The sequence below is a fragment of the Rhinopithecus roxellana genome, chromosome 18, assembly GCF_007565055.1.
Source record: "Rhinopithecus roxellana isolate Shanxi Qingling chromosome 18, ASM756505v1, whole genome shotgun sequence".
NCBI classification, from domain to species: Eukaryota; Metazoa; Chordata; class Mammalia; order Primates; family Cercopithecidae; genus Rhinopithecus; species Rhinopithecus roxellana.
The window spans coordinates 80,119,299-80,133,645 of NC_044566.1; positions in this window are offsets into that span (position 1 = coordinate 80,119,299).

A 14,347-nucleotide genomic window follows, 5' to 3' on the forward strand; every position below is an offset into this window, starting at 1 on the left:
ATTGCCTCAATTTCAGAACCTTCCTCCTGGTTTAGTCTTGGAAGAGTGTAAGTGTCCAGGAAATTATCCATTTCTTCTAGATTTTCTAGTTGATTTGCGTAGAGGTGTTTATAGTATTCTCTGATGGTAGTTTGTATTTCTGTGAGGTCAGTGGTGATATCCCCTTTATCACTTTTTATTGCATTTATTTGATTCTTCTTTCTTTTCTTCTTTATTAGTCTTGCTAGTGGTCTATCAATTTTGTTGATCTTTTCAAAAAACCAACTCCTGGATTCATTGATTTTTTGGAGGTTTTTTTGTGTCTCTATCTCCTTCAGTTCTGCTCTGATCTTAGTTATTTCCTGCCTTCTGCTAGCTTTTGAATGTGTTTGCTCTTGCCTCTCTGGTTCTTTTAGTTGTGATGTTAGAGTGTCAATTTTAGATCTTTCCTGCTTTCTCTTGTGGGCATTTAGTGCTATATATATTCCCTCTACACACTGCTTTAAATGTGTCCCAGAGATTCTGGTATGTTGTATCTTTGTTCTCATTGGTTTCAGAGAACATCTTTATTTCTGCCTTCATTTCTTTATATACCGAGTAGTCATTCAGGAGCAGGTTGTTCAGTTTCCATGTAGTTGAGTGGTTTTGATTGAGTTTCTTAGTCCTGAGTTCTAGTTTGATTGCACTGTGGTCTGAGAGACAGTTTGTTACAATTTCTGTTCTTTTACATTGGCTGAGGAGTGCTTTACTTCCAATTATGTGGTCAATTTTGGAATAAGTGCAATGTGTTGCTGAGAAGAATGTATATTCTGTTGATTTGGGGTGGAGAGTTCTGTAGATGTCTATTCTGTCTGCTTGGTGTAGAGATAAGTTCAATTCCTGGATATCCTTGTTAACTTTCTGTCTCATTAATCTGTCTAATGTTGACAGTGGGGTGTTGAAGTCTCCCATTATTATTGTATGGGAGTCTAAGTCTCTTTGTAAGTGTCTAAGGACTTGCTTTATGAATCTGGGTGCTCCTGTATTGGGTGCATATATATTTAGGATAGTTAGCTCTTCCTGTTGAATTGATCCCTTTACCATTATGTAATGGCCTTCTTTGTCTCTTTTGATCTTTGATGGTTTAAAGTCTGTTTTATCATAGACTAGGATTGCAACCCCTGTTTTTTTGTTGTTCTCCATTTGCTTGGTAGATCTTCCTCCATCCCTTTATTTTGAGCCTATGTATGTCTCTGCATGTGAGATGGGTCTCCTGAATACAGCAGACTGATGGGTCTTGCCTCTTTATCCAGTTTGCCAGTCTATGTCTTTTAATTGGAGCATTTAGTCCATTTACATTTAAGGTTAATATTGTTATGTGTGAACTTGGTCCTGTCATTATGATATTAACTGGTTAATTTGCTCGTTAGTTGATGCAGTTTCTTCCTAGCCTCGATGGTCGTTACATTTTGGCCTGTTTTTGCAATGGCTGGTACTGATTGTTCGTTTCCACGTTTAGTGCTTCCTTCAGGGTCTCTTGTAAGGCAGGCCTGGTGGTGACAAAATCTCTAAGCTTTTGCTTATCTGTAAAGTATTTTATTTCTCCTTCACTTATGAAACTTAGTTTGGCTGGATATGAAATTCTGGGTTGAAAATTCTTTTCTTTAAGAATGTTGAATATTGGTCCCCACTCTCTTCTGGCTTGTAGAGTTTCTGCTGAGAGATCTGCTGTTAGTCTGATGGGCTTCCCTTTGTGGGTAACCTGACCTTTCTCTCTGGCTGCCCTTAAGATTTTTTCCTTCATTTCAACTTTGGTGAATCTGGCAATTATGTGTCTTGGAGTTGCTCTTCTCGAGGCGTATCTTTGTGGCATCCTCTGTATTTCCTGAATTTGAATGTTGGCCTGCCCTACTAGGTTGGGGAAGTTCTCCTGGATGATATCCTGAAGAGTGTTTTCCAACTTGGTTCCATTTTCCCCCTCACTTTCAGGCACCCCAATCAGACGTAGATTTGGTCTTTTTACATAATCCCATACTTCTTGCAGGCTTTGTTCATTTCTTTTTCTTCTTTTTTCTTTTGGTTTCTCTTCTCGCTTCATTTCATTCATTTGATCCTCAATCGCTGATACTCTTTCTTCCAGTTGATTGAGTCGGTTACTGAAACTTGTGCATTTTTCACGTATTTCTCGTGTCATGGTTTTCATCTCTGTCATTTCGTTTATGACCTTCTCTGCATTAATTAGTCTAGCTATCAATTCTTCCGCTCTTTCTTCAAGATTTTTAGTTTCTTTGCACTGGGTACGTAATTCCTCCTTTAGCTCTGAGAAGTTTGATGGACTGAAGCCTTCTTCTCTCATCTCGTCAAAGTCATTCTCCATCTAGCTTTGATCTGTTGCTGGCGATGAGCTGCGTTCCTTTGGAGGGGGAGATGCTCTCTTATTTTTTGAATTTCCAGCTTTTCTGCCCTGCTTTTTCCCCATCTTTGTGGTTTTATCTGCCTCTGGTCTTTGATGATGGTGATGTACTGATGGGGTTTTGGTGTAGGTGACCTTCCTGTTTGATAGTTTTCCTTCTAACAGTCAGGACCCTCAGCTGTAGGTCTGTTGGAGATTGCTTGAGGTCCACTCCAGACCCTGTTTGCCTGGGTATCGGTAGCAGAGGCTGCACAATAGAATATTGCTGAACAGCGAGTGTACCTGTCTGATTCTTACTTTGGAAGCTTCCTCTCAGGGATGTACTCCACCCTGTGAGGTGTAGGGTGTCATTCTGCCCCTAGTGGGGGATGTCTCCTAGTTAGGCTACTCAGGGGTCAGTGACCCACTTGAGCCGGCAGCCTGTCCATTCTCAGATCTCAACCTCCATGTTGGGAGATCCACTGCTCTCTTCAAAGCTGTCAGACAGAGTCGTTTGCGTCTGCAGAGGTTTCTGCTGCTTTTTTTATGTTGTTATTGTTGTTTAGCTGTGCCCTGTCCCCAGAGGTGGAGTCTACAGAGACAGGCAGGCTTCCTTGAGCTGCTGTGAGCTCCACCCAGTTGGAGCTTTCCAGAGGCTTTGTTTACCTACTTAAGCCTCAGCAATGGCAGATGCCCCTACCCCAGCCTCGCTGCTGTGTTGCAGTTAGATCACAGACTGCCGTGCTAGCACTGAGGGAGGCTCGGTGAGCATGGGCCTCTCCAAGCCAGGTGTGGGATACAATATCCTGGTGTGCCCCTTTGCTTAAAGCTTAGTATTGGGTTGGGAGTTACCCGATTTTCCAGGTGTTGTGTGTCTCAGTTCCCCTGGCTAGGAAAAGGGATTCCCTTCCCCCTTGCGCTTCCCAGGTGAGGCAATTCCTCGCCCTGCTTCAGCTCTCACTGGTCGGGCTGTAGCGGCTGACCAGCACCGATTGTCCGGCACTCCCTAGTGAGATGAACCCAGTACCTCAGTTGAAAATGCAGAATTCACTGGTCTTCTGTGTCGCTCATGCTGGGAGTTGGAGACTGGAGCTTTTCCTCTTCAGCTGTCTTGCTCCGCCCTTCCCCAGATTCAAGGTTTTTTTTTAAGTTTATATTATCGTAGATGCTGGGAGATGACTTGATCAGCCCTTTATATTTGAATGCATCTTAGTCTCAGTAAAATACAGACTATAAATTAGGCAGATCAGTTATGATATTCTTGGATACATATCTCAGTGTTAAAGAAGCCAATGACTAAATTTTGGGGTTTGTATGATAGGAGATAAGAAAGAAACAACTTGCTGAAAAGCTGCCACTGAAATTGTGCCCCAAAGAGTAAGAAACCAGTAACTAGCAGAAATTCTTGAGTGTGCAAGATAGCAGACAATAAACAACTTGCAGAAATGTTAAAACTTCCTCTGCTTGTGAGATCAAGAGAAAAATGGCTGGAACAAAGATAGCCAACAGGATGTTGCACAGAATGAACTTGCTGATATCACAGCCTGATTTCCACTGCATGTTTCATATTAATTCCCCTCAAATTTGGACAAGCAACGCATGAGGTGGTATGAAGAAATAACTGCCCATGCCCAAGGACTTTCCAGACCTCTCCTTTCCTTCTCTTAATCACCTACTCATCTCAGAACCCACCAGCTGAACCTTTTATAATAAAAATACTGCCATGAACCTAGCCCAAGGAGACAGATTTGAGTTTGACTCCTTCTCTTTGTGAATCGACTTTCAACTAAAGTGTTTCTTTTCTCAAAAAACCTGGTGGCATAGTGTTGGCATTTGGTGCCTTGGGCACTGAGTCCATTTTGTTTAATAACACTCTTAACAGTCACAAAGTGATAAATGCTACATGAAATTTATCTGAAGTAAGGTAGTAATACTTATGATGTAAATATAAACAAACAAAAAATACAACAATAAAATGATTCCCTTAAACTATGAGCATAGGTTGTAAAATGATGTCTTGGGGGCCAAATTCAAAATTTTATAGGAACACAGGGCCACCCATTAGTATATGTATTGTCTACTGTTTCTTTCACACTACAATGGAAAAGTAAAGTTATTGAAACACAGACTATAAATCTTAAAATATTTACTATGTATCCCTAAGGAAAATGTTTATCAACTTTCTTAATCCATTTTCGGTTACTTGTAACAGAATACCTAAAATCGCATAATTTGTAAAGAAAAGGAATTTACCTTTTACTGTTCTGGAGTTTGAATAGTCCAAGGTTGAGGAGCCACATCTGCTGAGAGATTTCTTGCTGGGGGATCTCTCTTGAGAGTCTAAAGATGGCATAGAATAGCACATGGAAAGGGACTGAGTGTGATAGCTCAGGTTTCCCTTTCTATTTCTGTGTCTTATTTATTTTTTATTTATTTATTTTTTTTGAGACAGGACCTTGTTCTGTCTCCCAGCATGGAGTGCAGTGGGGAGATCACTGCTCACTGCAGTCTCTTCCCACTTTGAATAAAGCCACCAGTCATACAGCCGTGATATTCCATTAGTGCATTAACCCATTATTCCACCAATCCATGATTGGATTAATGTATTTATGAGGCCAGAGCCTTCATGACCCAATCACCTCTTAAAGGTCTTACCTCTCAATGATGGTACATTGGGGATTAAGTTTCAACAGGAGTTTTGGAGGGGCCAATCATTCAAATCATAACAGTCAGCCCTTGGTCTTTGAAAACTTATGTCCTTCTCACATACAAAGGTATTTATTTATTTTTATTTATATTCCCTTAGGCCTAAAGTTTTAAGTCATTCCAGCATCAACTCAATGGTCTAAACTCCAGAGTCCTATATGTGAAATCAAAGCAAGTTAACCCCTTTTAAGACACAGTGGCAGGATAAGCTTAGAGTAGATCTTCCCATTCAAAAAGGGAGAAATGGGCCTAAAGAAAGAGGTTCAAGGTCCCAAGAAAGTCCAAAACCTGAAGGCAGACACTAAATCTTAAAGCTGGAGAGTGATCTTTCTTGGTTCCATATCCAGCATCCTCCACACACTGGTGAAGCATTTGGGCCCCGAAGGCCTGAGGCAGCCCCACCCCCACGGTATTCCTGAGTTTAGCTCATGCCTTAACTTTCCCAGATTAGCACTGTACCTTTGTAATGCTACAGTTCTGAGTTCTTGGTGGTGGTCCAGGCTCTGCAGCTCCACTCAACATTGCCCTGGCAGCGGTTCTCCGTGGGGGCTCCACCCCAACAACGAGTCTTTGCCTGGGCCCACAACCTGTTCAATATATCGTTTGAAATATAGGCAGAAGATGCCATTCCTCCATAGCTCTGGCATTCTGCGGGGCTGCAGAATCAACACCATGTAGACACCTTCAAGATTTATGGCTGGTACCTCTTGGAGAGGCAGGTCAAGTGGCACCTTGGGCCTCTTGAACTGCAGTTGAGGTGGCTGAGGGGTGCTGCACGGGAGTGCAGGGAGCAGAGGCCCATGGGGGCCTTGGATAACAAGATCATTTTTTATTCAATTTTAAGTATTAATAATATAAAGTTGTAATAATATAAATAATGTACATTGTTTTAGATTCACAAATTCAAGTAAATGAGTAAATAACAGTAAAATGAATTTTATGTGAACAAAGGAGTTTTACAAAGTTTGAGTCAATATTTCTGGAGCTTTGATGAGAGTTTTCTGTTTTGTTTTACTCAGTAATTATTCCTTACAAGATTCTACAACTTGGCAAACTAAGATTATTATTCTATAAACAAATAGAGTAGATTATTACTTAGGCCATTTGATTTCTATGTTGTAAAATAGGAAGAGAAATGTTTATATGTTTGGAATATGTTATCAGTAGTTCCATTTTAACTTTAAATAATCGTTCTATATTTCTTTATTATTGCCAATATAACATCCTTTATGTGATGTGTAATGACAAAATACAATCATCTATTTTTATTTGTAAATATTTCAGAATACACTTGTTAGATAATATTCTTTCAATTTCCATGTTCAAAATACCAGACAAAAATATTGAACCAATGCTGCTCATATACCTGGTGGATAAAACATTGACTATGATACTTCATTTATTTCTAGGAGATCTTAAATTAGCAAGGAACAAATTTAATGTAGATCAATAGTTGAAGTGATAAAATAGATTATAGATATTTCATGAAAAAAAAGAGTAAAAATTAAAATAAGTGTGGATGGAGATTAATGTTTAGAGAAGTGAACTCTGATCATTTTCCAAGATTAAAAATTTCATCAAAAGAGAATTCAAACATTTTCCTTTCCTTCTCCCTCAATGGAACTGTGTATTTTCACTATCAGTCTAAGTCACAAGTACTATTACTCTGCATTAAACTCCAATCTGTTTTGAGGTGGATACTGCTTTCTCATTAACCTCTTGTAGTGCAAGGCTTACAAACTCACCAATCAATTTGAAGACAAGGAAGGCAACATCATCCTCATTCCCCCCATCTGTTGTTTCTCAGGAAACTTGTCTCAAATCCTGAATGCCTTTACAACCTGCAACTTCAATTTTTTTTAACCTTTTTATGTCTGTAATATTGCTGCAAACTTTATTTACTTCTCCTGTCTTTTCTGCCACCTTCTATCCTCTCAGTCACCCTTGAGATTCACCGCATGCCAAAATAGGAAAAGGCACAGAGAAGAAAAACATGACACAAAATGTTGGGCTCACCAGGATAGAGTCTCTTGCTCCCTGGAATCTTGGCTCCTCAGGCTCTGGTTGCCTTAGCAGCACTTGGAAGTCTCCAAAAAATTTTTATTTTTTGGATTTGTATCCAGGTTTTCTGGGAAAACTTTATCTGCAATAAGCTAGTAGAAACATAAAAAGATAAAATTCTTGATTGAAATTTAAAATCAACTCTTTATAGTGTATAGATTTTGGTCACGCCAGAGTATTAATCCAACACATGCATGTATATGACTGCTCACTCCAGCAATTTTGGATATATTTTGAAGGTAGAGCCATTGGGATTTGCCCAAGGAAAGGATGCAGAGGGTTCAAGAGAAGAGCCAAGCATGATAAAGCTTTTGCACTCAGCAACTATGAAGTTGGCATTGCATTTCCTTAAAGGGGCAAGTCTACAGGAAGAGCTCTTGATAGGAGGAAATCATGCAGGTGGATGTATGAATCTGAGATTAAGAAGACAGACCTGGGTATAAGTATGAATCTAGGAATAAACTAATTTAATTTCAATGTATGAGATATATAAATGAATCTCTTTGTTGATTTTAATATCATAATACCCCAGGTACATGTAATCAAAATAGAAGTCAGAATTGTGAGACACCTTTCTCTGAAGCCCTCCTAAATAATGACTGTTTTTGACATTTCTCAGAAGACATTTATGTAGCCAACAGACACATGAAAAAATGCTCATCATCACTGACCATTAGAGAAATGCAAATCAAAACCACAGTGAGATACCATCTCACACCAGTTAGAATGGTGATCATTAAAAAGTCAGGAAACAACAGGTGCTGGAGACGATGTGGAGAAATGGGAACATTTTTACACTGTTGATGGGATTGTAAACTAGTTCAACCATTGTGGAAGACAGTGTGACAATTCCTCAAGAATCTAGAACTAGAAATACCATTTGACCCAGCCATCCCATTACTGGGTATATACCCAAAGGATTATAAATCATGCTGCTATAAAGACACATGCACACATACATTTATTGCAACACCATTCACAATAGCAAAGACTTGGAACCAACCCAAACGCCCATCAATGATAGACTGGATTAAGAAAATGTGGTATATATACACCATGGAGCACTATGCAGTTATAAAAAACGATGAGTTCATGCCCTTCATAGGAACATGGATGCAGCTAGAAGCCATCATTCTCAGCAAAGTATCACAAGAACAAAAAACCAAACACCGAGTGTTCTCACTCATAGGCGGGAACTGAACAATGAGAACACTTGGACACAGGAAGGGAAACATCACACAATGGGGCCTGTCATGGGGTGGGGGGAGGGGAGAAGGATAGCATTAGGTGATATACCTAATGTAAACGATGAGTTAATGGGTGCAGCACACCAATATGGCACATATATACATATGTAACACACCTGCACATTGTGCACATGTGCCCTAGAACTTAAAGTATGATAAAAATAAAAATAAAAATAAATAATGGCTGCTTTTTTTACATTTTGCAACATTTATGACTTTAAGACTGAAGATAGAGTAGGTTATTTCTTAATTCTCATTGTTGCTTTCAATCTCACTTTCCTTTGCCCAGCTCTCTCTTCTTTTTAACTTATTGTCAGCATCTAATTCTAGCTAAGTCAACTCTCCCATCTATTTTATGGTAGCTCCCATGTGAATAAATGTTGGTAGGGGGAAGCACGAACCATAATAACTGACTTTGCTTTTATTTCATGATCATACCAAAAAAATAGGCTGCTATTTTTATCTAGCAAAATGTAGCTACAGTTCTCCAGCACAGTGGTTACCTATTTTCCTAACTAAACATTTCACAGGGTATACTTCCTCAATATTTTACTACTTCCTTATCCTAATTCTCAGATTTTTAATTTAACATCTGCCTAAGACCATATGCTTTCCTGCTTGTTACTATATGTGAGCTTCTATCCAAGGCATTCCTATGTTTTTGCTTGTGAACTAGGTTGCATCTCCTCTTACCTTCAAATGTATGGATCCTGTGATTTCATAGTTTCTATTCTGTATCATCAACATTCCACCCCCCAATATTCCCCTTATGCATAAAAATCCTCTTCTTTCTTGTTTTTATTTAAAATCTTTCTTAGCTGCAGTTCCTAATTTTAAAAACTTGCCCTAATATTTGCTGTCATTTTGATGTTTCTTCCTGCTCAATCTGTGTGAAGTCTCTATCACCTTATTTTCCTTTCTATCTAAATCTGCACTAATCAGGAATTTCTACTTAAACTCCAGTTAAATTCTTCTTGTCAAGGTCATGAAGGACCACCATATTGTTTAATCCAATAGCTAATTCTTAATTTTCGTCTTAAATGAGCTTTCAGCAGGTTTTCAGATTGTTGTCTACTTCCTCCTTCACACATGTTCTTTACTTAGCTTCCAGGACGTCATGTCCACCTGGTTTTCATCCAACACCAGTGACCAGTTCTAAGTCCTGCTATCTATTTCTCTTTACCTCAATCACTTTATATTGAGGTGATCCATGGATCAATGTTGAGGGTCCATGTTTTTTTCTATTGAGCTAGATATTTCCTATGTGCTAATTCACATCCAATATTCATCCCCCAGCACTCTCCTCTGTATCCCGGAAAGCCAGTCAGGTAAAGAACAACCAAATATTGCAAATAGACAAAAGATTTGACTCATGAAAAATACATCAAGTATGCATAATTACATATAAAGATACTCAGCACCATTAATCAAAAAAAGAATTATAAATGAAAATCACAATGAGTTACCACTGGACACATACTGGAATGAAGTATAGGCAAGGCTGAGGAATACTATAATAGTCATACACTGTTGCTGGATACAAATTGATACAACCACCTTGGAAAACATTCTCTGACATTCCATGTCTAGGTATTTACCGAAGATAATGAAAGCATATGCCAGCACAAAGATGTGCACAAAAATGTTTATAACAGATTTGCATGTATTATCCAAAATCTAAATATAAACAAAATGTCCATAAGTAGGCAAATGGATAAACAAAGTTTGGAATATTAATATATGAAGATGCTCTTCAGCAATTAAATAAATTAAATATTCAATCTAAGTAACAGTACCAATGTATCTCAAAATAATTAAGCTGAGTTAAAAGGAGATAGAAAAAAGTATTATATACTTTATTATTCCATTCATATAGGTTTCCAGATAATACAAATTTATTTTTTTATTTTTTATTTATTTATTTATTTATTTTTTTAATTAATTTTTTTTTTATTATACTTTAAGTTCTAGGGTACATGTGCATAACGTGCATGTTTGTTACATATGTATATTTGTGCCATGTTGGTGTGCTGCACCCATCAACTCGTCAGCACCCATCAATTCATCATTTATATCATGTATAACTCCCCAATGCAATCCCTCCCCTCTCCCCGTTCCCCATGATAGGCCCCAGTGTGTGATGTTCCCCTTCCCGAGTCCAAGTGATCTCATTGTTCAGTTCCCACCTATGAGTGAGAACATGCGGTGTTTGGTTTTCTCTTCTTGTGATAGTTTGCTAAGAATGATGGTTTCCAGCTGCATCCATGTCCCTACAAAGGACAGAAACTCATCCTTTTTTATGGCTGCATAGTATTCCATGGTGTATATGTGCCACATTTTCTTAATCCAGTCTGTCACAGATGGACATTTGGGTTGATTCCAAGTCTTTGCCATTGTGAATAGTGCTGCAATAAACATACGTGTGCATGTGTCTCTGTAGTAGAATAATTTATAATCCTTTGGGTATATACCCAGTAGTGGGATGGCTGGGTCATACGGTACATCTAGTTCTAGATCCTTGAGGAATTGCCATACTATTTTCCATAATGGTTGAACTAGTTTACAATCCCACCAACAGTGTAAAAGTGTTCCTATTTCTCCACATCCTCTCCAACACCTGTTGTTTCCTGATTTTTTAATGATTGCCATTCTAACTGGTGTGAGATGGTATCTCATTGTGGTTTTGATTTGCATTTCTCTGATGGCGAGTGATGATGAGCATTTTTTTCATGTGTCTGTTGGCTGTATGAATGCCTTCTTTTGAGAAATGTCCGTTCATATCCTTTGCCCACTTTTTGATGGGTTTGTTTGTTTTTTTCTTGTATATTTGTTTGAGTTTTTTGTAGATTCTGGATATTAGCCCTTTGTCAGATGAGTAGATTGCAAAAATTTTCTCCCATTCTGTAGGTTGCCTGTTCACTCTGATGGTAGCTTCTTTTGCTGTGCAGAAGCTCTTTAGTTTAATGAGATCCCATTTGTCAATTTTGGCTTTTGCTGCCATTGCTTTTGGTGTTTTAGACATGAAGTTCTTGCCCATGCCTATGTTCTGAATGGTACTACCTAGATTTTCTTCTAGGGTTTTTATGGTATTAGGTCTAACATTTAAGTCTCTAATCCATCTTGAATTAATCTTCGTATAAGGAGTAAGGGAAGGATCCAGTTTCAGCTTTCTACTTATGGCTAGCCAATTTTCCCAGCACCATTTATTAAATAGGGAATCCTTTCCCCATTTCTTGTTTCTCTCAGGTTTGTCAAAGATCAGATGGCTGTAGATGTGTGGTATTATTTCTGAGGACTCTGTTCTGTTCCATTGGTCTATATCTCTGTTTTGGTACCAGTACCATGCTGTTTTGGTTACTGTAGCCTTGTAGTATAGTTTGAAGTCAGGTAGCGTGACGCCTCCAGCTTTGTCCTTTTGACTTAGGATTGTCTTGGCAATGTGGGCTCTTTTTTGGTTGCATATGAACTTTAAAGCCATTTTTTCCAATTCTGTGAAGAAACTCATTGGTAGCTTGATTGGGATGCCATTGAATCTATAAATAACCTTGGGCATTATGGCCATTTTCATGACATTGATTCTTCCTATCCATGAGCATGGTATGTTCTTCCATTTGTTTGTGTCCTCTTTTATTTCACTGAGCAGTGGTTTGTAGTTCTCCTTGAAGAGGTCCTTGACATCCCTTGGAAGTTGGATTCCTAGGTATTTTATTCTCTTTGAAGCAATTGTGAATGGAAGTTCATTCCTGATTTGGCTCTCAGCTTGTCTGTTACTGGTGTGTAAGAATGCTTGTGATTTTTGCACATTAATTTTGTATCCTGAGACTTTGCTGAAGTTGCTTATCAGCTTAAGGAGCTTTTGGGCTGAGACAATGGGGTTTTCTAAATATACAATCATGTCATCTGCAAACAGGGACAATTTGACTTCTTCTTTTCCTAACAGGATACCCTTGATTTCTTTCTCTTGCCTGATTGCCCTAGCCAGAACTTCCAACACTATGTTGAATAGGAGTGGTGAGAGAGGGCATCCCTTTCTTGTGCCAGTTTTCAAAGGGAATTTTTCCAGTTTTTGCCCATTCAGTATGATATTAGCTGTGGGTTTGTCATCAATAGCTCTTATTATTTTGAGGTACGTTTCATCAATACCGAATTTATTGAGCGTTTTTAGCATGAAGGGCTGTTGAACTTTGTCAAAAGACTTTTCTGCATCTATTGAGATAATCATGTGGTTCTTGACTTTGGTTCTGTTTATATGCTGGATTATGTTTATTGATTTGCGAATGTTGAACCAGCCTTGCATCCCAGGGATGAAGCCCACTTGATCATGGTGGATAAGCTTTTTGATGTGCTGCTGAATCCAGTTTGCCAGTATTTTATTGAGGATTTTTGCATCGATGTTCATCAGGGATATTGGTCTAAAATTCTCTTTTTTTGTTGTGTCTCTGCCAGGCTTTGGTATCAGGATGATTTTGGCCTCATAAAATAAGTTAGGGAGGATTCCTTCTTTTTCTATTGATTGGAATAGTTTCAGAAGGAATGGTACCAGCTCCTCCTTGTAGCGCTGGTAGAATTCAGCTGTGAATCCATCTGGTCCTGGACTTTTTTTGGTGGGTAGGCTATTAATAATTGCCTCAATTTCAGAGCCTGCTATTGGTCTATTCAGGGATTCAACTTCTTCCTGGTTTAGTCTTGGGAGAGTGGAAGTGTCCAGGAAATTATCCATTTCTTCTAGATTTTCCAGCTGATTTGCATAGACGTGTTTATAGTATTCTCTGATGGTAGTTTGTATTTCTGTGGGGTCAGTGGTGATATCCCCTTTATCATTTTTTATTGCATCTATTTGATTCCTCTCTCTTTTCTTCTTTATTAGTCTTGCTAGCGGTCTGTCAATTTTGTTGATCTTTTCAAAAAACCAACTCCTGGATTCATTGATTTTTTGGAGGGTTTTTTGTGTCTCTATCTCCTTCAGTTCTGCTCTGATCTTAGTTATTTCTTGCCTTCTGCTAGCTTTTGAATGTGTTTGCTCTTGCCTCTCTAGTTCTTTTAATTGTGATGTTAGAGTGTCAATTTTAGATCTTTCCTGCTTTCTCTTGTGGGCATTTAGTGCTATAAATTTCCCTCTACACACTGCTTTAAATGTGTCCCAGAGATTCTGGTATGTTGTATCTTTGTTCTCATTGGTTTCAAAGAACATCTTTATTTCTGCCTTCATTTCATTTTGTACCCAGTAGTCATTCAGGAGCAGGTTGTTCAGTTTCCATGTAGTTGAGCGGTTTTGATTGAGTTTCTTAGTCCTGAGTTCTAGTTTGATTGCACTGTGGTCTGAGAGACAGTTTGGTATAATTTCTGTTCTTTTACATTTGCTGAGGAGTGCTTTACTTCCCATTATGTGGTCAATTTTGGAATAAGTGTGATGTGGTGCTGAGAAAAATGTATATTCTGTTGATTTGGGGTGTAGAGTTCTATAGATGTCTATTAGGTCCCCTTGGTGCAGAGATTTGGGGTGTAGAGTTCTATAGATGTTTATTAGGTCCCCTTGGTGCAGAGATGAGTTCAATTCCTGGATATCCTTGTTAACTTTCTGTCTCATTGATCTGTCTAATGTTGACAGTGGGGTGTTGAAGTCTCCCATTATTATTGTATGGGAGTCTCCTTGTAAGTCTCTTTGTAAGTCTCTAATGACTTGCTTTATGAATCTGGGTGCTCCTGTATTGGGTGCATATATATTTAGGATAGTTAGCTCTTCCTGTTGAATTGATCCCTTTAGCATTATGTAATGGCCTTCTTTGTCTCTTTTGATCTTTCATGACTTAAAGTCTGTTTTATCAGAGACTAGGATTGCAACCCCTGCTTTTTTTTGTTCTCCATTTGCTTGGTAGATCTTCCTCCATCCCTTTATTTTGAGCCTATGTATGTCTCTGCATGCGAGATGGGTCTCCTGATTACAGCTGACTGATGGGTATTGACTCTTTATCCAGTTTTCCAG